This window comes from Leptodactylus fuscus, chromosome 8, assembly GCF_031893055.1.
Source record: "Leptodactylus fuscus isolate aLepFus1 chromosome 8, aLepFus1.hap2, whole genome shotgun sequence".
NCBI classification, from domain to species: Eukaryota; Metazoa; Chordata; class Amphibia; order Anura; family Leptodactylidae; genus Leptodactylus; species Leptodactylus fuscus.
The window spans coordinates 78,608,504-78,634,204 of record NC_134272.1 but is presented as its reverse complement, the minus strand read 5'-3'; the positions used below and the strand labels follow the sequence as shown (position 1 = coordinate 78,634,204).

The window sequence follows — 25,701 nt, the reverse complement described above, 5'->3', positions numbered from 1 at the left end:
CAGCAATAAAGGACGAAACAAGAAAATACAAATCAATTTTTGCCTTCAGCTCTGCTATTCTAGGCGTATACCAAATGGCTCAGCTCTCTGAATCCCTGCCAAGAAAGCTCTAAGTGATGTCTGCCTCTGCAGACGGACTCCATTTTCCTTGAGCCCTGCTGTAATTCACCGAGGTAAAAATAAACCTTAATCATTTTAATGTGCAAATAACGATAGTCCACAAAACGCCGCTGTCTAGTGCAATAACCGGCAGCCCACTTAACAGCTCAGTGCAGACCTGACAGTCCATAGAAGCAGTGCCGGCCCTAGCTTTATTTTTTGTATTATTTTTTATTATTATTATTATTATTTTGATCATTTAATAAAGGGTTTTTAGGTATTTCGTCCTTTGCAGAGTTTGTCGCAGTGGCATCGTCTTACTGCTACACAATGTCACAGAGGTTGGTGCCAAGTTTCAGCGCTTGTCTGCTCTAGCCTGGATTTTTTTTTTTTAATAATTTTGATAATTATTTTTTTTTATTAGCTACATAAAGGAGTCTCAACATAAATAAAATTTTGGTCCCTACATGCCATAGTTCTCAGCATTGGGGTCTGGCGAATAAGGAGGGCTCATGTATAGGTTGGGAGTTAAGGGTAGGTACCACATGTTGCCTGACACGAGGTTCACACTAGCGTCCAGGTTTCATTTTTTTTAGGACACAAAAAAACAGAAACCCAATCCACTTAAAAAGCGGCTACACGTGGACCCAGTAGACTATAATGGGGTTCACTGGGTTTCCACCCGAAAAATGCTGGGAGAAAAGTCTTGCTCGCAGGATTTCTCTCTGCATTTTCCAGGCAGAATAGGGGACGGAAAACCTGAAAAGAGCCCAGACACAGGTGTGAACCTGGCCTCATAGTGCCTCAGTGTGGCATCATATACTACGTTACACCAGGTTCATACTAGCGTTTGAGTCTCTGTACAAGACTCAGTACCCTATTCCACTTAAAATTGGTGGAGAAGTCCCACAAGGAGGATTTTTTTTCTCCACTGTTTTTGGTGGAAACCCGGCGGACCCCATTACAATCTATGGATTCTGATGGTTACCACGTCACCACTTTTTAAGCGGATAGGGTTTCCATCTTTCGGGTCCCTTAGTGAACCTAGAGGACAGAAACCCGAACACTAGTGTGAACCTAGCCTAAGGCTGGACTTACACGACCGTAGTGGTTTTTGCTGTCCGCAATTTGCTGATCAGCAACACAAAATTTCAATCCAAAGTCATTCCGCAGAAGTCCGTGTCCAGCCACACGCGCCCCTAGAGTTCTATGGGACAGTCCATGCCGTGCCGTAAATTCACGGCCTTTGTGGACCTGCGGTATTCAGTGCGGCACACCACGGATAAAAAATTTGGTGGTTTAAGAGGCCAAACTGAATACAACGTGTCCGCAATTGAGAACCCACAACCGTGGACTAAACTTACTGTCATGTAACACCAGCCTTAGAAGCAATACTTAGCAGGGGTTTGCGCCAATCTAAATTGGCTTGCGATGGAGTATGATATGATTATTTAACTTAAATGGATCCTTACTAAAAAAAAAAAAAAAAACTTGAGAGGAGCTCAGAGTGGACATATGGACTAATCTTAAGTCTTGAGTTGTGGGTCTGTAATATCCTGGCATGCAGGAACCCTACAGATACAAATACCCCTGCAAAATCCAGCCACCATCTTATCGTCCCACATAAGTTCTCCTAACTCCTAACCATAGCAGAATGATTCACACAAAAATTCCAGATTTTTTTGCAAATTTGTTCATTACAACATCAACGTGAGACACGGCGGCGAGCAATAATTCCTTAAACAGCTGCAGGACACGTGCGGGCAGGTCTATGAGGACAGGTGTTAGACTATCATAACAGCAGACAAGACATAATAGCTGGAATTGTCTAAATCTTTTAATACAAGTTGAGCACTGAAGGTTTAGCCTCAAATTTAGTAGGTTTTTGTTCCCCATGTGGCTTAACAGTTAATTTCTCAGGAAGCAAAAAAAGCAATCTCTAGTCATCCTGGCAGGAAAAAGAGACATCTCAATGTTGAAACTTAAAGATACACCAAGGCGCCCCCCCACCCCCCACCCAGACATCCCTAAACCATTCCATAAGTGTTATACAAATGGAGGCCAATTACAGATATCCATGGCCACTTAGAAATGCATTAGAGCCAGGTAAGGATCATCTTATGCCTCATGAGAGTATTTTAAAATTGCAAATAAGAGTTTTTCCTACCCAATTTGTCAAAAGTTCCAGACCTGAGTATTATCACAAATTTGCAATGTGTTCTTGGGATGCCCAACTTACATGGATCAGACAAGTTGGAAGTTCTGCAGCTATAAACCTCACCCGCGTCCACCATAGACGTGCACGCTTGGCTCAGTTATGCTTGAATATGAAGAACCACAATGTCCCCTTGGGGGTTCCAATACACGTTAGAAATTGATACAAATTTTCTTAAATTTATTGTTTTTCCACAGGTCCCCAGAATTCAGGAGAATTGGTCCCGCAAGCTTCCCATGGTGCTCCATATGAATGGAATGGCGATGTAAATGTCTGACCTGCGCTCCCAACACTTCTGGGAAACTGCTGGAGTCCTCCAACTTCACAGTCCCAGGTGCAATGGTGGCCGCACATGTACGCTACTATTTCTTTCACATGGAGCACTTGCTGGACTCCACTCTTGTGACTGCCAAGAATCCTAGCAGCGGAACCCTGACCAGGGACAGGGGATAAATATTATTAATGGAAAACCCCTTTAAGATACCTTAAACAAGATAAATGTGCATGAACATGCCAACATGCAACATTACTTGACGGATCGCGAACATCTAGGCACATAAATACCACATTCCATGACCCAGGCCATCACCAAAATTACGTTAATATCCAAATCGTTTTATTTACCCTACCCTTGATAATTTACGCATCATTCAAGTCGCTCGTAAACTGCTTGGCGGACATAAAGAAGCGTGTCTTCCATGGCAGCGGGCAGAACTGTAAATAGTTGACATTCAGTCCAGGGATGGAGACATGCATGTAATATAAGTCAGGTGGTCATAGCGTCCTTTCATCTGCCAACAACTTGCAGTTTAAGTGTCATTTCCTGGGCCCTCAAATCTCGAGACAACCCTCGGTTACATTCGTGGCTGAGGAATTTCTGAACATGCGTTGAGCATTCCTAAGATTTTTTTTTTTTCCCAGACATACAACACAGAGATAACCTTTGTGCACAAATACAGGCGGCCTCTGAAGATGGGCAGGTTGTGGGACAGATGTGTACAACATGGGCCTGCTAAGAGTTAAGGAACCACAAGTCCCATCGTCTCCTCTCAGACATCCTGGCTCCACCACAGTTTGTTGTATAGATGGTTGCTCTCTTAACTAGTGAGCCAAAAGGGCAAAGTTCCAAAAATGAGGCCCAGCAAAAGTTAGCCCCTTGTGATTTTCCATTGAAATTATCTCCAGCGCCTGATAAGCTCCTCTCACCGCCACTCTCTATTCTCCACCAACAAAGTTTCCAAGTGACGTCCTTCTCCTGAAGATTACACGTTGCCCGCCGCTAGATAGCCAACACAAAAGGCCTGCTTGTTTAAGGTTAGCAAGTCTTTGGCACCAGAAGAGGTAAAGCTCACGGGGAGGGGGGGGGGGGGGGGGGAGCAGAAGCACTTTAGTTTTCTCACCTGGAAGGATTAGACATTTTTGTGGTTTAACTCCACATCTGCGGTTCTAGCTAACAAAAACTAAACCCTCCATCAGAATGAATCACCGCTCACTCCCACGGCTGTGCATCTGCAGAGGGATTACATGGCAGCCCATTGTCTTCTTAGTTGTATGTACAGTAAATACAAACAGAGGACCATTTCAAACACGTCTGGGACGTGGTGTCAATGCGGCCCCTACGTCACACGGTGATGCACTTGTTAGAAAGAAAAGCCACCGCCACACTCTGAAAAAGGTGCAGAACTTGCTAAAAATATTTCTGCAGAAAGTAGGTGGCTCAGCTCGGAAAAGTGCATATAAAAGAGAACAAGATTCGGTCTGTTTTGGGGTGAGGGATGAAGTCCTAACATAAAAATAATCACGATCCAAGAAACACTGAAGAGGGGCTCAGAGCGGACATATGGACTAGTCTTAAGCTTGTATACGATTTAACTTCTCCCCTAAGTAAAATTTAGCTCCACTTTCGAAACAAAGCGACCCTGATCTTATCCTGTACACGTTGAATGCCACATTCAAAAAGTTGGCTTTGGTGGATCTTCAGACAAGAACTTGGTTCCTACTCACTTCCTTGTTGAGCACGAGATGGAAGTAGTAACTTCGTGGAATCAATTGTTAGCCCTGTCTTTACGGTGACACATGATGTAAGCCTATACAGCCTACAAGCACAAGATTTTTGGCATCCCCCATACCCTTGCCAAGCTCCGTTGCACCTTCAGCACACTTACTTTCTATGCACAGTGTGGGAACCCATTGAGGTTTTTTAATGACTTTTTAATTCCAAAACCAGAAGTAGATTTAAAGAGGTAAAAAGTACGATCTGCCATTGATAGGTTGTCCTTGTATCGGCTAGACTTACCGACCTGAATGCAGCAAAGATGACCCAAGCGCGTCAGGGTCAGAGCGGTAAATCTAGACACGGAGGGCTAATAAGATTCAGCTCTCCACATCCACAAAGCGAGCAAATTTTGCACATTGGCAACCAAAACCTACGACAGCCAAGCTGGTTTTGGGCCATTGTATTAAGATTTAACTCTCCTCCTGTCAGCAGCAGAGCGGGGGTGTTGGGGCGCAACATGCCTGGCAGGGCAGAAAATCTATTATCATTTTAATTACTTGTAGAACATTTTTATTAGTATTCTAGTGTTGGACGGCTCCGCCAGTTTATGACATGAATGTTCAGGAATTTTAGACGAGCACTAAAAAAGTCTAAGGCATTTCCTATTTCTGGACAAGTCTGTTGAGTTTAAGTCTACAGGGGCTTTGACCCACCAGGCTTATAGTGGGGGTCATGTGAGGTGACTAATGGTAAGCACGGAGGAAGGCTGGAAAGTGGTGAAAACCCTAATGAAAATTCATAAGGCTCAGGGGAAAATCTGGAGAACCACAACGATAAGGAAACAAAAACACCCGGAATGCTAATTTTTATGCTACGTTCACAAAAAAAATTGTGCGTATTTTTTCCAGTTCCATAATTACAAGACAAAACAAAATAAAATTATATTTTCCCAAACCCACTGATCTTTGTTTACTCCACTACACCAACTCAGATGGCACCCTAAGCAGTGCCTTCCATCGACACTCCAACTTATGTTGCACCATATGGTAACCAAATAATGTAGCCCAATCAAAAGTAGGAAAAACATCTCCATTCTGTACATCTACCTAGACCACCAGGACCTGTGACTGGTTAGAAACACGTAGCTAAAGATATGTCTTGGCACATGACCACAGAGGCCAATGCCAGGTTGTAGCAGCAATGGCAACACGTCATCACTGCGACCAACAATCAGTTGTCACAGTCACATGTTGAGAAGACAAGTTGTCGTTGCAGTGGCGTCAACAAAAACTAGGGAATAGATGACACCGGAGCAACGAAGGGGGGGGGGGATGAGTATAAAGAGTACATGGTTTCCAATATTGTAACCCAAATTCACTCAAAGAGAACTCACCTCCTCCTCTGCCATCTCCATTCCTTGTATTCCCCATGTAATAATAACCATTCCAGAGCATCTGCTCAGAAATTTGACAACTGGGTTTTACCATTCCATTTGTTCTAGATGTGTTTTGCTATAAAGTGATATGGCAAGTTCTGATTGGACAGAGTATACAGTAAAGACACCCCCCCCCAACTAGTAACACCCAGTTGTCAGTTTAGTCATTATCTTCTAGTAAGGATAACCGAGGAATGGCAGAATCTTACAAAACATACCAGGAGAGATCTTCAATTTGGATACAAATCCTTACCATTTAGGTTTCATATCTTTAGAAGCAGTTTCCACCATAGGAGGAGGAGTACAAGACTCATCCCTTAAACTTAAGAAAGGCAATTTATTACTGAATTCCAGGGTAATCTTTTTTCTTTCTTCCCAAGATCAGTGAAGTCACAGAATGAGTGATCTCGGCTTGTTCATCTGCCGAGAACAGTAGGAGTTGGATGCTTTTGCAAAAAAATAATAAAGTTGCAGCATTAGTCATCCCAAATGTGTAGGTGCAACAAGACGATACTCTAAAGTAACTGGAAGATTTCCATTCCATTGTTTTCTTAGCTGCAGGCTTTGGGAATGGATCGTCTTGACAGATCTTAAAGTTCAAACCTGTCCTACCCAATATTGTTCTTTGCTTTTCTTGCCGTTAATCCATCTTAATTTTTTTTTTGCCTTCTTATAGACTCTGTATTCATCACCGACTACTTAACCATTATCTGGCTTCTAAATCAATATTCTACCTTCCTTCTGGCAACAATAAAGTTATATTTAAAGCCAACAGAAGAGAAATAAAAACACGTTTGCGTCATTCCTGTTATATTCTGACCCACGGAGGACGGAGGTTTAGGCTAAAAATACCAATGGGTTATTTATACAGACAATCAAAAAAAATAGCCAAAAATCAAGTGCAGTACAGTATATGGCCAGGACCTCGCAGGAAAGACATTGCGTGTTCTATCTGTGCATCTAGTACAACAGTAGAATGAAGGGTCCGTATCAAATTAGCACCAACTACTGACAGCTTCTAGATCCGACTGTAATACCATGTACAACCTGGGAACAGGTGTGGCACTGTTCTGGCTCACGTAAAGCTCAGGCATTGTAACTAAAGACACTTGGGTAATGCTCATGTGAATATGATTTTAAGTCTAATGCCCCAAGTAGGTTTTTGTGTTTACGCCATGTGAGACCCCAGCCTTAAAGAAATTTTCAATAGACCCTTTTTACACGGCAAGGATGATGTGGCTATTCACATGTCTTATCTTTATACAGCAGCATTTTTAATCTCTGTTCATTCTAGGTTTAGGAGTCCAGTGGGCGGTTCTACTCAGTGACCGCCCACTGGACTCCTAAGCGCAGAGAATTTGACAGATAATATACAAGTTATTCAGAATCTTTTCCCATAAAGTTATATATCAATCTGCTCGGCTCCTCCTGCTCTGTAACACGCCGCCTGTACATCAGACTAAATGTTGTACACGTCAGTTCCCCTTTAAACCTAAAAGGCAATGAGCCTGAGTTAGTCCACCAATAATTCACATTGTATCACACTCGTCTAGTCCTCCTTGCCTTTGACACGAGTTTGGATCAATGTGTCTAGTCATGCATAGCACCTGAGTTGTCATGAAACTATTTCCTAGCGACTAGATATGTGTTGTCCTGTTTCACAATCTGCAGACACACCAGCGAGAACAAGAGTTATGGTCAGGTCTAAATTAGAAGATGTCGCTGACTATTTATAGAAGGGAAGATTTTCAGCTCGCACGTTGCAGCCATAGAACAAGGGTGACAGCCATAAGTATGAATGTCTCCTCAGACATGAGGTTACCCTCACAACCCAGGGCTTTAGGGCCGATGTGGCAACGACTGGAGCGCCGACCCATAGAAGGTAAAGGAAAGTCAGGAGACTCCTGCAAATCCCAAGTTCATATGCCAAATATTTCATTAAAATTTACTGGAGTTTTATAGACTACTGTTTCGATTTTTACATAGGATTTGAGACGAAATTTAAAAAAATAAAATAAGTAGGCCATCTCTCAAATATGTCAGATGGGCAGTAGATGCTGCGGATATTACTGTTAGTTGTCAAGAAAAACCTGACGTTGAACGTCATCTAACTTAGGATATGTTCATACTACAGTTATTGTTCATTGTGGTCATTGGATTATTTGTAGCAGAGTAACAATCACAGACGAGTCGTCCTTCGTCTGTGTCCATTCCTATTGGCTGCAGCGCACCTGGAAGAAAGGTGCCGCCATGTTTTTTACATTGGGATGAACACGCACGGACACCTGACAGAGGGGGCTCCTTTTGCATCAGTCATTTTATGTCCGTTGCACTCATCCTGTGACGGATAAGAGCACTAGATATTAAAGGGATTCTACCATTAAAACACTTTTTTTTGTGGATAAGACGTCGGAATAGCCTTTAGAAAGGCTATTCGTCTCTTACCTTTTAGATGTGATCTCCGTCGCGCCGTTCCTTAGCAATACCGGTTTTTACCAGTATGCAAATTAGTTCTCTCGCAGCGATGGGGGCGGGCCCCAGCGCTGGAAATGTGATGAGGGAGTCCCCACTGCTGCTTGAAAACAGGCTGCAGCGACGCCTCTATCTTCTGCTGGATCCTCCCCTTCTTTCTTCGGCGTCACCTCCGACGCCTGCGCAGTTGGCTCTGCCAGTGAGACACTAGTAGAGCCGACTGCGCATGCGCGCAATTGCGGCCTCGGAACTATAGCCGCCAGCCAGCACGCGCAGTCGGCTCTACTAGTGTCTCACTGGCAGAGCCAACTGCGCAGGCGTCGGAGGTGACGCCGAAGAAAGAAGGGGAGGATCCAGCAGAAGATAGAGGTGTCGCTGGAACCGGTTTTCAAGCAGCAGTGGGGACGCCCCCATCGCATTTCCAGCGCTGGGGCCCACCCCCATCGCTGCGAGAGAACTAATTTGCATACCAGTAAAAAACAGTATTTCTAAGGAATGGTGCGGCAGAGATCACATCTAAAGGTAAGAGGCGAATAGCCTTTCTAAAGACTATTCCGACGTCTTATCTACAAAAAAAAAAAAAAAAAGTTTTAATGGTAGAATCCCTTTAAATAACAGTATGAACCTAGCCTTGAAGGGGTTATCCAGGATTCTCTCTCTGAAAGTGACATCACGTCTATTGGTCACATGGTCATGCAACATAATAGGCTCGGTTCACATCTACGCTCGGTCTTTGGGATTCCATTTGCCCTGTCCGCCCTTTCTAGCCCTTTTGGGGTGGAAACCAAATGGTAACCACACAGACCTCATTACAGTCTATGGGGTCCGGGGGTTTCCTAAGGTAACCAGTAACCACTTTTTTATGTGGATTGGGGAGGGGGGCCAAGCAGGCGCAGATGTGAACCACACCTTAGTGCCACTCTAATTAATAAGCCTGAGCTGTAGTACAGTCATGTGACCAGCAGGTGTGACGTCACTTACAAGAAAGCAGCCATTTTTATAAATCTTGGATAGCCCCTTTAAATTAAGTGAATTTACAGAATGAAAGCAAGGATTTTTTTTTATTTTTTTTTTAATAACTTCTTGATCCTTCTATTTACTGGGGAAGGGAGCGGACAATTCCTCCAATACTATAATACTGAGGTCTATCCTTAGGATAGGTCATCAATATCAATATCACCCCCATGATCAGCTTTTAGAAAAGGCTGCAACATTCCATTGTCTCTTCACAGCGCCGTATATTGTATAGTGGTTGTGCTGAGTACTGCAGCTCCGTCCCATTCATTTGATAGGACAGGTCATGCGAATGTGACATCGGGCTGTGAAGTGCAAGCTGCGACCAACTCTGCGATATTGATATTCAGTCAATGACTATGATCGCCCAAGTATAAAATAAAAAAAGAAAACTCTGCCTTAGCATTGGAATACGGCTAATGATGAAGATGTTAGAAATTTGGATGAATAATTGTTAGAGAGGATCAGATAGCTGAAGCCTGACATTTACATGGCCTTCTGGTACAATATAAGTAAAATTCTATTATCAGGATCAGCGAGTGCCTCTCTCCCCAAGATATCTGGAATCCATTCAATGGAAAGAACTATTACTCAGCCTAAAACATGTTTTTCTTGTGCGTTTTATTGAAACAGAATCAAAAAGTAATCACGTCTTGGCGAGGGAACAAATGCACAGCTGCTCATTTAAATAAACCGGGCCAAAAAACATGGATACGGGAGGCTGAGGCACCGGCACCAGAAGCCGCTACAACTCCGACAGTCTAAAAATGGGGATATTTGTAGCAACACACGAACGTTTGAGACATAGATAGCTCGGTAGCCTCTGTGGTTTATATACTCGGAATATTAACTTTCCAATTCCTGGGGACAGCTGTGCCGGACGTCAAAATAGGAACTGGTCCGCTTACTACATCCAACAATTCGAGGCAGAAAAAGAAATCTGAATATGGAAACAAATATTATTCTGAGCGGCGCAGATATAATCTCGGCCGCATATAAAAACCGGGTTTGTTTGTTTGTTTGTTGCCATTGCATCAGCCAGGATACAACACATTTAAAGGGATATTATTTCAGACTTTTATGGTGCATGCACTGGATAGGTGCAGATCCAAACTATGGACCCTATGGGGGTCCCTTATCCTGCATAGTATGGGGGCCGCCCAGCGATTTCTCTAACTTCCCTCCTATTTTTTTTTTATTTTTTATGTAGCCTCATATAGGGCTCACAATGTACATTTTTTCCCTATCAGTATGTCTTTTAAGTATGGGAGGAAATCAGACAAACACGGGGAGAACATAAACACTTTGCAGATGTTATTGGCGGGATTCGAACCCAGGATCCCAGCACCACTGCAGTGCTAACCACTGAGCCACCGTGTTTCCCTCCCAATTTGTGTCTAGTTCTGGGGCTATCTTATCAGGACTATCTGGCTTTGTAGATAGTCCTGATATAGATACCATAGATGCTTGAGATGGGAATACCCTTTAAGTTGTAATGTGCTGGCAAATATGGTCCAGAAAATCTTGCCGGCATTTCCTAGAATCCTGAATCTGGTCCATAGACTGGTGCTCTTTGCATCATCGTGACCACAATACTAAGAGTCTTGCCTTTCCGCTGCTATATTGTCCTGTACTGTATATAGGGTAAAGTAGCAAAGACTCCCAATATCATAGATCACTAATGCAAGGAGTCCAGCTCTCCAAACCAGATTCAGTCTGGAAATTGCAGGCAATATAGGTTTTGTATTTTCTGAAGCATATTTTCCTGTATGCAGGAGGTCTGGTGGTCCACACTGTACCTCCAATTGTATACAAAGAAGGACCTCACCTATGGCTCTATAAGGACACCACCATTGGCATGACTTTGCCTTGTGCATGAAACCATCGACCACATTCAGACAAGGAAGAATTGCTTTGGATTTTCAGTGCAGATTCTGCACCACATGGGGTCTCACCATAAGCTAAAGTACATGCCAGTTATATAACATATAGACCCCTTTGTATAGCCTGCATGCTGTCCCCCGCAGCTGCCGTCTCCCTACAACTGGCACAGACATACCCAGCGTACACTATATTGTTCTAAGGGTTACTGATAGTCACTTGCAGACTTTATCGGCGTTTCCTCTTCTAGACCAGCAGTCTTGCTGACTCTACCCTTATCTACAGGGAGGCTACTATTTCCATAAACACCATGTCTCCAAGCTGAATAAAAATAGGTCAGGAAAATTAAATAAAAGTAAATAAATTCTAAAATAAATGTAATAAAATTAATATCCTTATAGATTAAATTATATTTATTATCTATATGGTATTTTGTATTACAAAATGAACTTAAAAAAAAAAAAAAAAAAAAAGCCAGACACTGATAGCAAGGGATGGAGCATGCCGAAATTTAACATGTCCAATCCCAGTGTATCCCGAACTAACATCAGCCACACATCTAATTTGCATTAGACGGCCAAGATCCCACCAAAAGCAGCATATTAACCCGACACCTGTCTAAGGTGTATGGCCACCATGCTTCCATATATACTAGCCAATATAGGTACCTTATCTATAGAGATAAGCCAGAAAATTCAGCACTCCTCCCGGACCTCCATCCTTGACTTACGATAGGGGGCAACAGCTATGAAGACAGTGAGGAACTTGGTTGGATTTTATTTTCTCATACCTGTGTGCATGGCTATACAGAATGTCTATGGGTGCGTAATAAGGAATGGCATCTCTAAAGCAATGGACACTGGCCGTACACAACAGGCTCAGATATCCATAGCAGACAGTATTATAGACTCCCAATACATGGCAGTATAAAAATTGTGGCAACAACATTAAAACTTTGCAATAGTCACAAGTCAACTTTTTTCTCCATAGAGAATCACTGAAATTATATCACAACTCCTTCTGCCAGAAATCTTATAAAAATAGACATTCCCCATATATTATGGCACTGCCCATAGAAAGGTACAAGGGGCATCTTAAAAATTGCAAGGACACAAAACGGAAACTGGATTGGGGCTTTTGCTACAAGATAATAGAATTTATAGGGAGAAGTCTCTGCATTAAGCAAATATTATTGAGGTCTTGTAACAGATTAGTATTGAGGAAGAAGGAAAGAGGGAAGGAGGGGGGGGGGGGGGGTAGAAGGATCCTGGCGCCATTAACCAGGCACAGATATGTTCTGGCGAGATAGACAGCTGTCTCTGGTGTCATTTAAGTAAGCTTTTTATCATACGCCACAGATCATGAGAATCAATAGGAGGAAAAGCTCGCCCCAGACATCTCCAGATAAAAACAAGCTAAAAAACATGGCTTTCCGATAGTCCACCTCCCATATGAGCAAATAATTACACTGTAAAATTCACCTGAACAAACACTGCGTGCGCTTAATCACTGACGGCTACTTCTGTCTAGACAACTCCATCCGTGGCCATCAGCCTGAATGCCATGCAAATTAATAAACAATTTCATATTGGCCATCCATGCGTGTAGACACAGACTGGAATACATTTTAACTTCAACCACATTAGGAGAAAAAGAAAATAGAGAAGAAAAGTTGTAAGAAAAATACAGGGACGGATCGTCTTGTAAAATGGTTCTTATGGAAAGAATGTTGCAAAAAAACAAATTAATAAATAGAAAAAATTCCAAAAACAAACAATTTTATAGATATATTTAGATACATTTCTTTCTCAACACGAGTCCTGGTTGCTGGTCGGTTGACAACTGAGGTGTAGAGGGAAATTAATGGGCCCTAGGGTTTTTGGGGAGTTTTTGGCTACTCTCGAATGTTTGCAGGTCATATGGTCATTTATATAATATGTGAATGAGACTGAGCTCTATTACTAGGGAAAGGAATAAGACTGAGCTCCAGTGCATGGACAAACATGGCGCCATTTCTGGAGCGAAAAAATAGCAGAGAAGTCCCAAAAACGCCCAAACTCTTGATCACGACTTTGTGAAGTTATCCGATAAGGATGTTTTATTGCTGGCCATATACAATAGGGGATGTAATATATGGCAAGTATATCCGAATATCAGATATGAGGAACATAAGAGTCATCTCCACTAGAAGGCATGTAGTGGAGGACTACAGTCTGCCCAAAACTTTATACGCCATCCATCCTGGGGCTGACATATCCCCTATGGAAGAACAACTGGAGTCCAAAACAAAAACAAACATCTAAGCACAAGGTCCAGATGACAAGATGGTCAAGTTGTTGACTGAGACAACAGACTTGGGGGATAAGTCTATTGAGAATGTTAAATAAACGTTAACATCTTCTTGTCATGTATGCCAAGTCATGGTTCTTTGGATTCCAATTGTTCTGTCTGGTTATCAGTAGATAAAACATCCAACAATCCTACTCACTTACAACTGATGAGATCAACGAAACAAAGAAAAAACAACCCACACACAAATACACAAAAACCAACACAACACACAACTGGGTGACTATTTATTTAAAGGGATTCTTTTTTTTAACCAAGTACACGTCGGAATAGCCTTAAGAAAGACTATTCTTCGCTTACCTTTCTTTTTCTGATTCGCGCCACCGTTCCTGAGAAATTTCTTCTTTCTTCCATATGTAAATGAATTTTCAGACAGCCCCTGTGCTGTCCGACAAATCTCCAGCAACGCCTCGGTCTTCTTCTCCGGATCGCCCCTTCAGCCAAAAGCACCAACTGTGCATGTCTGTCGGCCATTTTCCTGTGGCCGAACGGGCGCTCGTGTAAGAGGCCACAGGAAAATGACCAACGGACACACGCAGTCGGCGCTTTTAGCTGAAGATGCGGCCAATGACCCGGTGAAGAGGCGGACCGAAGAAGACAGAGGCGTCGCTGGAGCGTTTTCAGACAGCACTGGGGGTGTTCCCTCAACTCATTTACACATGGAAGAAAGATGATATTTCTCAGGAACGGCGGCGCAGATCAGAAAAAGAAAGGTAAGAGAAGAAGAATAACCTTTGTTACGGCTATTCCGATGTGTACTTAGTTAAAGGGATTCTCATAATAGTATCCCTTTAAGAGGCTGCCAAAATATTTGATCAATAATCCTACACAACAATTATTCAAATTGAACAGAAATAAAGAACTCCAATAACATTATCAATGTCCGTTGTTCTCATCCATAATAGGATGAGGATATTAAGTGACTGATGCAGATGTAAAAAATTATATTCTATATATATTATATACATGAAAAAAAGTTATGCGTGCAGGCAAGATTCCATCATGTTGTTACAATTGTGTCAATTGAAACTAAACCTAGATGATAGGATGCTAGATAAGAGCAAAGGACATTTATACCAGTAGTGTGAACATGCTCTTAAAGGGGAGGTGGGTATAAACTGCTGCCAGAGCCCTCTGCAGATCTGTCATTGTTACTAAGAGCGAAAGGATGATGCTTAGACATGCTATATACCCAGCCTAGAGGCCCCCGTACACAGTGAGTACAAGTACACGCCACCCAGTGGGGCCCGCTCTTATGTGTATGTGCTGTTGGGTTTACAACATTGCAGCGATGCGATATCTAACATTACAATTTAATTTCAGCCTCTTCAGCTTTCACAGATGAATAAACCATCACATTTCACAACGTAAAAAAAGAAAAACCGTACATGCAAATTTAGCAAAGTAAAAATTACAATACATTTTTATCAGGAGAAAAAAAAAAAATTACATCTCCATCATCCCACGCAAAAAAATTTCAGAAACCGCATTTCTTTTAATCAGTCTAACCTGCCATTTGATTTGGAATCTATTCTCCCCATCGTGACACAATCCAGACGTTCTACAAAACCACTGCAGATATTATAGCATCTAATTCCAGTTTCCAGTCGGAGATTTCTTGCCTTCCGAGCATCATATGACAGCAATTACCCTCTCCCCCCCCCCTGCACCTCCAACATCCCCCCACCAGAGTTTAGGAAAAAACACCAGAAAATAAATATTTGCATAAAGCAATTTTGATAAAAATCAACACTTGACCTCGACGTAGCACAAAAGTCAGGAACGTCATAAACACTGAAATTGACCAGGCCGGACTGATTCCGGGATCCTAGGAAAATCTTATTTAGCGTCTTGTTATGGACTCTATTATTGCACATAAATTATATCATTTCTCTTACTTAGTATGAGTAAAAGAATTCTGTATCCTGAAGCAGCCGGACACAAAATCTAAGGTTCTTTCCCATGTATACCCCCAGTCTTGACGTTTAAAGGGATTTCCAGGACCTATCCTAATGATAGGTTATCAAGCAATAAAACCTGGAAATTCCCTTTAAGGCAACCAGTCATAACATATACACAGTTATAAAATAGAGAGTACTACCAGTCAGGGGAATAGCTATAGGGGGGCAGCGGTAGCACCAGGCCCTAGACCCTGAGGGGGGCCAATAACACATCACCATTTTATATAGCACACCATAAAGAGGGGCCCCATTGCAAATTTTGCATTGAGGCCCAGGAGCACCAAGCTACACCTCTGATTCCAATAGAAAGTCACTTGAGTGTGGTCCTATGGTATGCTAGGTTCATACGCGAGGACCCGAAAACTGGAAACCCTATCTGCTTAAAAAGTGGAGACTTTTTATTTAGAATGGAGGACGGGGCCCCCAAACGGTAGTCTGACTGCAGCCACAATCAGTCCTGGCTTACAAACCAATATTGTGGCATATTATGTGAGGTGCACCGATTGGTGCAACTTCCCCACACATGAAGCCAAATGCTGGAGGAGTTGACAGACAAGGCAGACATGGATGTCTACTCCCGAGACCAAGAGCGCCCACATGACTATTTTATAACTTTAAAATGCCACCTATGGGATCCACAGCACACCAGGCAGCACCTGATTTTACTGTCTCCATTCTAGCATCTAACCTGGAGGGGGGAGGTTCCTGCTGCAGTGACTTTGCAGCCATAGTTTGGTTTCAACTGGGACCTTTGTGTAGGGGAGGCAATGCAACGGATGACTCGCGGAATAAATTTAAACATCTTATTCGGGAAACTAAAGGCACAATTAGGATCATTGGAGAAATGGAAATTGGATGCTTAAGGATAGGTGAAAACACATGATGTGGATGTCAATGCAGAACTGCTTGGGGCGGTTTTCGGTCTGATAAGCTTACAACATTCCATAAGGGTTTGTTTAGTCTACGCCCTCAGTACCATCAGGGACTAAAATTTTTCATATTTCCCCCACAATACGGGAAACCAGTGACTGGGTGTTGAGCTCGGCTGCCATGACCCAAAAATTATGTATTTTTTCTTAAATGTTATCAGCATATTCATGGGGCCCCAACTATGGGCGGCATTAACGTAATAGGAGGCCCTGACATTACTTTGCAGCACTTCACTACTAGGCGGCCGATCTCTGACTTCCCATGAACAAGCTCCACTTGATTGACAGGTCTGTTAATAAAACATGTAGATTGGGGCAACGCGGTGGCTCAGTGGTTAGCACTGCAACCTTGCAGCACTGGAGTCCTGGGCTCAAATCCCGCCAGGAATAACATTTGCAAGAAGTTTGTATGTTCTCCCCGTGTTTGCGTGGATTTCCTCCCATCCTACAAAGACATACTGACAACCCCTTTAAGAGTACAATGTAAAGGACGTATACTGCTCCAGTCTATCCGTACCTGGACACCCTTCAATAGCTCCGATCTACTGCTTATTGTCCTATAACAAGTTCGCTTCAATCTCTTGGCAGAAGGAGTAAAAACTCATCATGGCCGCCTCCTCCTCCTGCACCAGACTATCTGAGCAGGCACATTAGTGCAGGAATGTTGCACTTCAAACACCTTCAGCTCCTCTCCTACCTTATAAATGGAGAAGGGGGACACAAAACTCCATTTGTAATACTTTCCAGGCACTTTTCCAAAACGCTGACATGTTCTGATGTAGAAATCCTGGAGCTTTCTGTGCACTTTTATGAGCTGAGTGGGTTCACACATCTTTTCCTGTGGTGGAATGAATCCATTTTTTACTGCCTTTTTTTTCCAGAGTGCTAAAAGGTATTTCAGAGATGAAGTGCCACAAAGGATGGTTAATGGAGAAACCAGAAGATCAGCCCGGCAAGGCCTTGTGAATGGAGCTCTGATGTAAGGCAAGCCAGGAACGTGCCGCGATCACAGCTGAGCAGACATGACCAAGCCATGGAATATACAGATAGAAAAACAGCAAATAAAAGTCGATGGCAAGTCTACTTAACAATAGGCAGTATTTATTACCGGAGTAAAGCTGGCCATACATATTACATCAGCGTTGCCCAAGAACTGTAGGATATTAAACCCACATAAGGAACTTAGCTCAATAGGTTACCAGTGTCCAGTATGTGACTGCTGGTTCTGGTGACAGTAACCTATCTATCTGCAGGGCTGGGGTGATATGCTGGTTCTGGTGACACTAACCTATCTATCTGCAGGGCTGGGGTGATATGCTGGGTCTGGTAATAGACTCCCTTTAACAACTGCAGATTTTGCCATGGACGCCACCATGTGAGTTTGGCTACTTTTGCACTAACCTGGCTTGTTGTTACAGAGAGCAGTTTCTCAGTCTACCTCGCCCACCAGTTCCTCACACAACCCCCTCTGATAAACTACTTAACACATGTAAATGGCTCTTTTAGCCTTTGTTTGCTGGCCTATTAGCAGCAGGTATTGATCTATTAGGGCAAGTTCACACTTATTGGGAAGAATCTGATTGAATGCAAAAAAGAAATTGTTTTGCTTCTCTGGAAAACCAAATAATAGCATTAAAAAAGTCGGCTTTCTATGCAGTATTTTACCTATTAAAGGTCACTAATGGGACAAAGCTAACAATAGATGGCGCATCCAGGTCTCTATTTACACATGGGGAACAAGATGCTAAGCCACTTTATATAGGTTAAATATTGGACAGATTTGGCACAGCACGAAATGTAAACACTCTGCGGCTTCCTTGTTACCCGTCAGCAGACACAGGACGTTCCGCCACATCCTCCTTCCTGATACAGATAGTCTGGGCCGTCCAGGAGAGATTTTAGGTTACTCCAGAGGCAACGCAATTCATAAAATCATCAAAATTTACTAAAATGGCGCCTGATCCTCCATACAAGCCAAATTTTTGGGCCATCAAAGGAGGACACATAATTTGATAGGTGAAAGTTTAGCATTGGGTTCCATCTCTATAGGCTTGAATAGGTTTGTCAAAATATCAGCACCATATGATCACTTATACACCGGGGTCTAATATACCGCCAGGGAACATAGGTTATGGGACAATATAGTTCTGCTTAATGCACATGAATCCATTATCAAGATGGCATTTAATGAACAAACAACAAAAATAGAGATTGACTCTCCAAAAAACAGGGACACTTGGAAGGTTTCCCATATGGCACCCTACTACCCTACAGCAGGACATGATGGCTTGACAAGGACACAGTAATCTGCCCATTTTATGATGCTAATCCATCTCACTCCATGATCACAGGTGGCCGTACCATGCTGTGACATCTCCTGGGGTCTTTGCATTCTGACCCCCTTCTATCTGATCTTGATTGACAGTTGTAGCTTTGTGAAGGGTCATCACTCAAAAGCAGGGGGTAAGATATTCTGGAGCTTTTCGTGCAGAGACCTCACCGTATGGCAACTCTCAAAGGACACTTGCAATAATGGAATGAGGTAGAACGAAACATGTCCATACAACTAGTAAGGTTTACTCTTCAACTATCTAGAATTGCCAAGAGAGAGTCAAAACTTATGATAGATTCCCTAGCCAGGCTTTCCTTCACCCAGTGCAAAACCTCCATTTAGTACCCTTACTCTGCATCTAATACATAGCCATGATTGTTGCCACCCCCCTGACAACCAGCACATGGGGCACATTAATCGTCTTCACAGACAATATATGAATTGCAAGTGACACATATACCAGACTTCTTATTTCTATGGCAATCTCCATATCTGACTCAGTGGTTAGTACTGCAGCCTTGGAGTTATGGGTTCGAATCCTGCCAAAGACAACATCTGCAGGGAGTTTGTATGTTCTCCCCGTGTTTACATGGGTTTCCTCCCACATGCCAAAGACGTATTGATAGGGAATGTAGATTGTGAGCCTTATATTGGACAGTGCCTGACAATGTCCGTAAAGTGCGGCAGAATAGGATGGCGCTATGTAAGTAAGCAATGAAACCAATGATGCTCAACCGCCCTCGTACTGAAATGAATGGAGCCAGTGATGAACGCAGGTTCAGGAACTACCACAGATCAACATCCTCCTATAATCCGCTCTATATACTTATTTCCCAACCTCCTTCCCTCAGGCCTTTTCCTTTTGCATGTTAAGGACTAGACGAGACAGGTGGAGCCAAGACAATGTTTAGTCAGTAAATATATTCATGTCTATCCGCCTGTAATATAACCACCAATAAATGGATATACAAGACTGAACTCTGGAGGCCGCCATGTCAGGCCTTGGTTTAGTAGTTTTTAGGAGAACAACTTGTACCTCTTGGCTTCAAATGCAATATATGAGCATATTAGGCTGCCTCATATTGGAAGCACACTCGCGTGTTTACGGGGGGGTTAGAGCTACATTTGCATCTGTGTCCTGCAAACAGGACTTTGTCCGGGACGTCAGGGGAAAGTAATGGATACTCATCAGTCCCCATTATAGTCCATGAATCTTGACTATAACGGCAACTGGTGCAGATGTGAACCTTGACTTCTAAAGAGCTGATCTGTGGGGGTCTTGGGTTCAGACCTCCCCCGATCTTATATTGATAATAGGGTATCAATATTTTAGCCTTATGACGGGCGTAGACCCTCACCAATATGATACAGATTACCTATCCATAAGTATTCAGTCCCTTTGCAGACCAGGGTCTCACAGATTTGCATCGGGCTCCATATTACTCTAATTTGATATCGTCCATGATCCCTTAGCAGCTGCCATCCTATAGACCTTACGTCAAGTCTTTCCCCCACCGCAGGTATGGGGTTAAGTCACTCATTTTTGGCTTTCAAGCTGCAAAATACATTGACGCTAAATAAAAACGTTATGATATAAGTCAGGCGCTGACAACGCAGCGAAATGAATCCGCGTCTGAAAAAAAAAAAAAAAAAATACACAATAAAGGTTGTCTGCGCTGTGACCTTCCAATCGCCGCCTTCTCAACTTCACAATGCACAGCGTGAGCCAAAACTTTATCTGAAATCAATTAATGCCCTGGATTGAGGCCGGTTAGCGGTGGGTTACTTCAAAGGAGAAGTGAAGAGCCCCAGACACACTGTCTATTGTGCGACGCTTATCTCCAAGCATGTCTGAGCTCAAATCAACAGGAAAGTGCAAGTCACGTTTGCAGCCCATTCTGCATGACAAAGAGATATGGTTTGCACACTGATCACCTCTGAGCTGAGCCCCTCAGACACCTTTCATGGGAAACCAATCTGCTTCCAAAAAAAAGGAGCGAGAGAGGAGAAGAGACAGAGGCTTATCCACAAGGAATGGAGGCAAGAGTAATTAAAATGTAAATGTCTGCTGCTCATCATCACAGGATATGGGGGGGGGGGGTTCAGGCAGGCGGCTGAGGGGGCTTCCCACCCCTATTAGTATGTACATTAATTGACTTAACCCCTTTGTGTCCTCTGCTAACAAATAAAGACATCTGCAAGGTAATCAGGTCTTCTGCAGCCAGCTGTGAACTTGCCAGTTAGTGCAAAGGCAGAGCCAATAATACAGATCTGCAAGAGGATGCAGCGTATACGGATATATGAAGGGGGCCATAGGATAACTCTGCATATTATATATACATATATCTCCGTCAGAAAAGTATTCCGTGCAGGACCTTTCCACATTGGACTCCAGCAAAGCTTCAGTATAAAAACAGCAGACACCCAGCGAACCCAATTATAGTCTATGTGGTACGTCACTGTTCGTGGGTCTCATCTGTTAACAGTCCAGCTCAGCCTAGTGGACCCGAACGAGGGAGAACTATGCCCAGATGTGAACTTAGAGGGGCAACACGGTGGTTCAGTGGTTAGCACTGCAGCCTTGGAGTCCTGGGTTCGAATCCCACCAGGAACAACATCTGTAAGGAGCTTGTATGTTCTCCCAGTGTTTGTTGAATGGGAGGAAATCCATGCAAAAACATACTGTTAGGGAAAAAAAAACAAACAAACTTAGCCTTTACTTACATATCGATAATATGAGGAGGGTCCAATACCCAGGACCCCTACAGATCAGCTGCATGAAAAGACTGAAGTGTCTTGGGAGTTCTGCAGACTGTTTAGCTAAATACCAACCAAGCACAGTGCCATACATCAGTGGTTGTGCTTGATATTGCAGCTCACTTGAATGGGACTGAGCTACGAATAGGTCAAATGACGAACGAACATGTCATCACTGGTCTGTGAAGAAGAAGCAGTGATCACTGACTATCCAATGCTGCTAATCTGTGGGGGGTCCTGAGTGTCAGATTTTGGACAGTTTGCAAGTCCTTGAAAACCCCTTTAATTTTTTCTTCAATGGCTCCAGAGGCCAGAATTCATTCCAATACGGAGCCTGTCCAGCAGTGACCGTACAGTGTCTGTTCCAAGCACATTTGGTGCACCACAACCCATGTTCTTGACCTCTCGAGCAACATGGTGTGAATGTGGGCAGGGCTGGGATGAGGACGCATTGGCCTGACAGTTATCTCATGTCAGTTTTCTAGCATGTGACATAATGAAATTCTTTGTCTCCATTCTGGCACACAGAACTGCACCTGATTTAAGAAGAGGCTGGAGTCGAGTCCTGTCCCTGTTTGGACTTTATTAAGACTGGCATACAGGATGCCAGTCTTCATGAGCCTTCTGCAATGTCAGAATTCCGCCATAATACGAAGTGTACAAGAACGTGCCACCATTTGTAAAGCCTGGAGGTACAGTATGGACCCATAGCAGTGCATTATATTACGGATCCCCACAGTTCCCAAGCGAATACGTCACGCCGCAGCAGAACTACAATTACCAGCAGCCAGTCCTAGAATCTGTAATTGCAGAAACAGGACCCTGCAAGTTCCCAGCGTCTGAAGGGCCCGGCCTTCTGTCCTGAGAAGATGAGAGTCACATTCCCATATTACTGGAGCAGACTGACATTACAGGACTATAATATATGAGGTCTGGGAAGCATCAGATTTCAGGGATGTTTGTCTCCAGTATTCCCACCCTCCATCACATCTCCCCAGCTCTTTAAATATAAAGACGGCAACAGAAATATATTTGCCTAGTAGTTCATAGACCTCCATCCACCCACACAGATAAACATAGCAAGCAGCAGACGAAGAAATTCCCGGGAGGAACGCTGGCTCTCTTCCCACAATATGTTTGTATAGTATTCCAGCTAGCTGGGGCTTTTGCTGTGCTGCAAGATACCATGTGCAGTGTCTGACTGTCCCAAGCACTTTGGGAAGCACGTATGTGCCTCAACAACCTGAGAAGACCCCCAAACACATCTCAGGAGACAACAAGGAAATAACTTTGACCAAGGCCCCACATGGAGGTCCATCCTCTTGTAAGATGTCAGGAGGAGGACCTTAAGGTCTTCAATACTGCAAGAGACTGTATGCAAGGTCTTTCTTGCCCCAGGCCACACAGACTCCACGGCACCGCCACCTGAGGGTACTGAAGATGTCACAGGGTCTGGATCTCTATTGTACACAAAGTCTGTACTGTAGTCTAGTATACAACAAGGGGCTAGGCTAAATAACGTTCTAGGCCTTAAAGACAACACACATAAACCCCAGCGCTTTAGAAGCCCTCCATGCTTATTCCGGGAATCTATACAATAAGACATAAGAAGTGTGCACAGGCTATCATATATACACTATATATATTCAGTACGGTTAACATACATACACACACAGTAGCAGACATCTTACACCTAATGACCGCATACAATAGTAACTGTGACCTAAACTCCAGACCCAAACATCCAAACAAGCAAGTCCCAAGAGGTCTCCGGGGTATACCATGCAGTACCCCGAGTGTGTCCCCAAAACTTGGAAAGCCTCTTGTACATCTCACTAACCTATACAATTATATATAGTATATATCCAGCATTGTTTACATCTGTACATACTCACTAGTAATACTGATCTTATACCTGAAGAACATCTCCAGTGGTAACTGTGACCCAAACCCTAAACAAGGGGCCACCAGGGTTCACCATGCAGTAAGTGATTGTGCAAGACCCTTCATGAGACCCAGCCACATGTCACAGCACCATATAGAATATACAGTATTGTTTACATACAAAGTAGTAGGGATCTGAGACCACTACACTGAGGGACAAGACCACCTTCTGTGACCAAACCCTAGATCCAGCCACCGAACCGATGGGAGTCACAAGAGGCCACCAGGGTCTGCCATGCAGTAGGTTGATTATGCAAGACCCTTAATGAGACCCCACGACTTGAGAAGACCCCTATACATATCACAGCACCATATATACAGTATTGTTTACATACGTACACAGTAGTGGGGCTCTGAAAACCACCTTCAAAAGGTACCTGTGACCCAAACCCTAGATCCCACCGCCTAAACAAGTGAGTCACAAGAGGCCACCAGGGTCTGCCATGCAGTAAGTGATTGTGCAAGACCCTCGATGTGTCACCACCACTTGGGAAGCCATTGCAAAGAAGACCCCTGTCCACTCATCTCAGCTGCTGCAGAACCTCAGTCCCAGCTCTGCAGATGATCCTTCCAGCAGGCAGGGCAGGACTCGCAGCCCCATGTAACCCCTCCTATTGTGTCCATGCACTGGGTACATTGTTGCAGAGTCCCCTCTGCAGACCCCTGACTTACCTCTGCTGGTTACAATGTTGCCTGGGGTCTGTTGATGCCGGGAGTACAGCTGATCGGGGGCTCCGTCCTCCTAGCAATCCCATAGACTGGCCATGGATGGGGCTGAGCAATCACAGCAGCGGCAGCGGATGGGAAGGAGGTTTTCCCCTGCAGCAATCCTCATCTTCCAGGCAGGACACCTCCCCCTGCACCCAGGACAAGGAGAAGACCTCCCGCCCCTCCGACCCCGCCACTCACTGGGGCGCAGGAACAATCACCCCGGGAATCCAACGGGAAGGACCGGGCAAAAGTTGTGTGCAAAGAGCCCGAGCCCGGGACACTGTCTGGAGGGGAGGAAGTGGCTGCTGCTCCAATGGTGTCTGCAGCTGTAATTAAGCAGGCATTACACATCATTTCCTCCACAGAGGAGAGGGGAGGGCAGGCAGGGGGAGGGCCAGGCAGAGGGGAAGGGAATTGGCTCCATGAATGAGGCAGGCAGGGCTAGGTGAGGGCTGGAGGGGGCAGGTAAGAGCAGGGGGGAGGCACATCAGAGCATGGGGACAGGTTCTGCCACCTCTCTGGACACTCATTACAATAAGAATAGGGGTTAATTAGGTTTTGGCTTGGTGTAATGGGATTATGCTAATGGAGGGCCCTTCCCCCAAATACAGTTACAATACAAACCTCTGAGTTCTGTTCGGCTGTTTCTGATCCTTAGAAAGCTGGGTGACAACAGGGAAAGTGCATTAAACTAAAAAATCCAGGGCTACAGTGAATAATATGTATGAGGGGCTTCTACCTAACATGTAGGCTATATTCACACCATTGTGGAGAGTAGCGACTGTGAAAAAACGAAGATGGACATTTTTCATTTGTTTTGGACCTGTTTTCATAGATCAGTATGTGATCTGTGGGGATCCGAAAGCCCAGCCAGGTGACATAAGCTGCAGTGACCATAATAGGAGCCCTGTCCACTGTGGGGTCCCGGAAAATTACATTGACCCTCCTACTACTTGAATTGGATCACCCTGCACGCACTCCCCATACATTGCACCTGCTTTCAGTGCCAGGTAGCTGCTAAAGCTGCTGATCTGTGTAGGGTCCGGATGTTGGACCCCTACAGATCATATAATGATCACCTATCCTGTGTTATAGTTCATCAGTACGAAAATTCCATTTAGGACCAGAGAACCTCTTTAAGACTGACGTTACTAAAGGCCTCGACTGGCTCTGGCCTCATAATAAATCAGACGCACACCCATTTGTCAGAATGGAAATCTACAGCAGTCAGGAGCTGGGGTTAATATCCGATATATACCATAACTTGCACCAGTTTCTGCTGTGAACCATAATAAATATATTGGGCTGAGACGCCCCCTATCCCGCTCTCTGCCCTCCTCCGACCACATTGCAAAAACTGGCAAACAAGGTGCAGAATTGGGGATCTGGTGCATCTTTGGAGCAAACAGAGGATGTGCACAAAAGATGCACCAGATGGTTATTTTTGTAAATTCTTCCAATTGTCATTGCTCGCTGTGCCCAGTAGGGCTCACAATCTACATTCCCCATCAGTATGTTTTTGGAGTATGGGAGGAAACCGGAGTACTCAGAGAAGACCAATACAAACATTTGTTATAGGAACCTGCTAAATGGATGTAAAAAGTGA

The 25,701-nt window shown here is 43.9% G+C and overlaps 1 protein-coding gene across 2 annotated transcripts in view; it reads right to left on the bottom strand.

Annotated features, from left to right (window-relative positions):
• The window catches only part of ACVR1 (activin A receptor type 1), a 54,694-nt gene extending 30,246 nt beyond the window's left edge, over positions 1 to 24,448 (bottom strand). For both annotated transcript variants that reach the window (XM_075284388.1, XM_075284389.1), the window contains exon 1: positions 24,057 to 24,448. The gene's annotated coding sequence lies outside the window, so the exon portion shown is untranslated. The remainder of the gene's footprint in view (positions 1 to 24,056) is intronic.
• Positions 24,449 to 25,701: the final 1,253 nt, after the last annotated feature.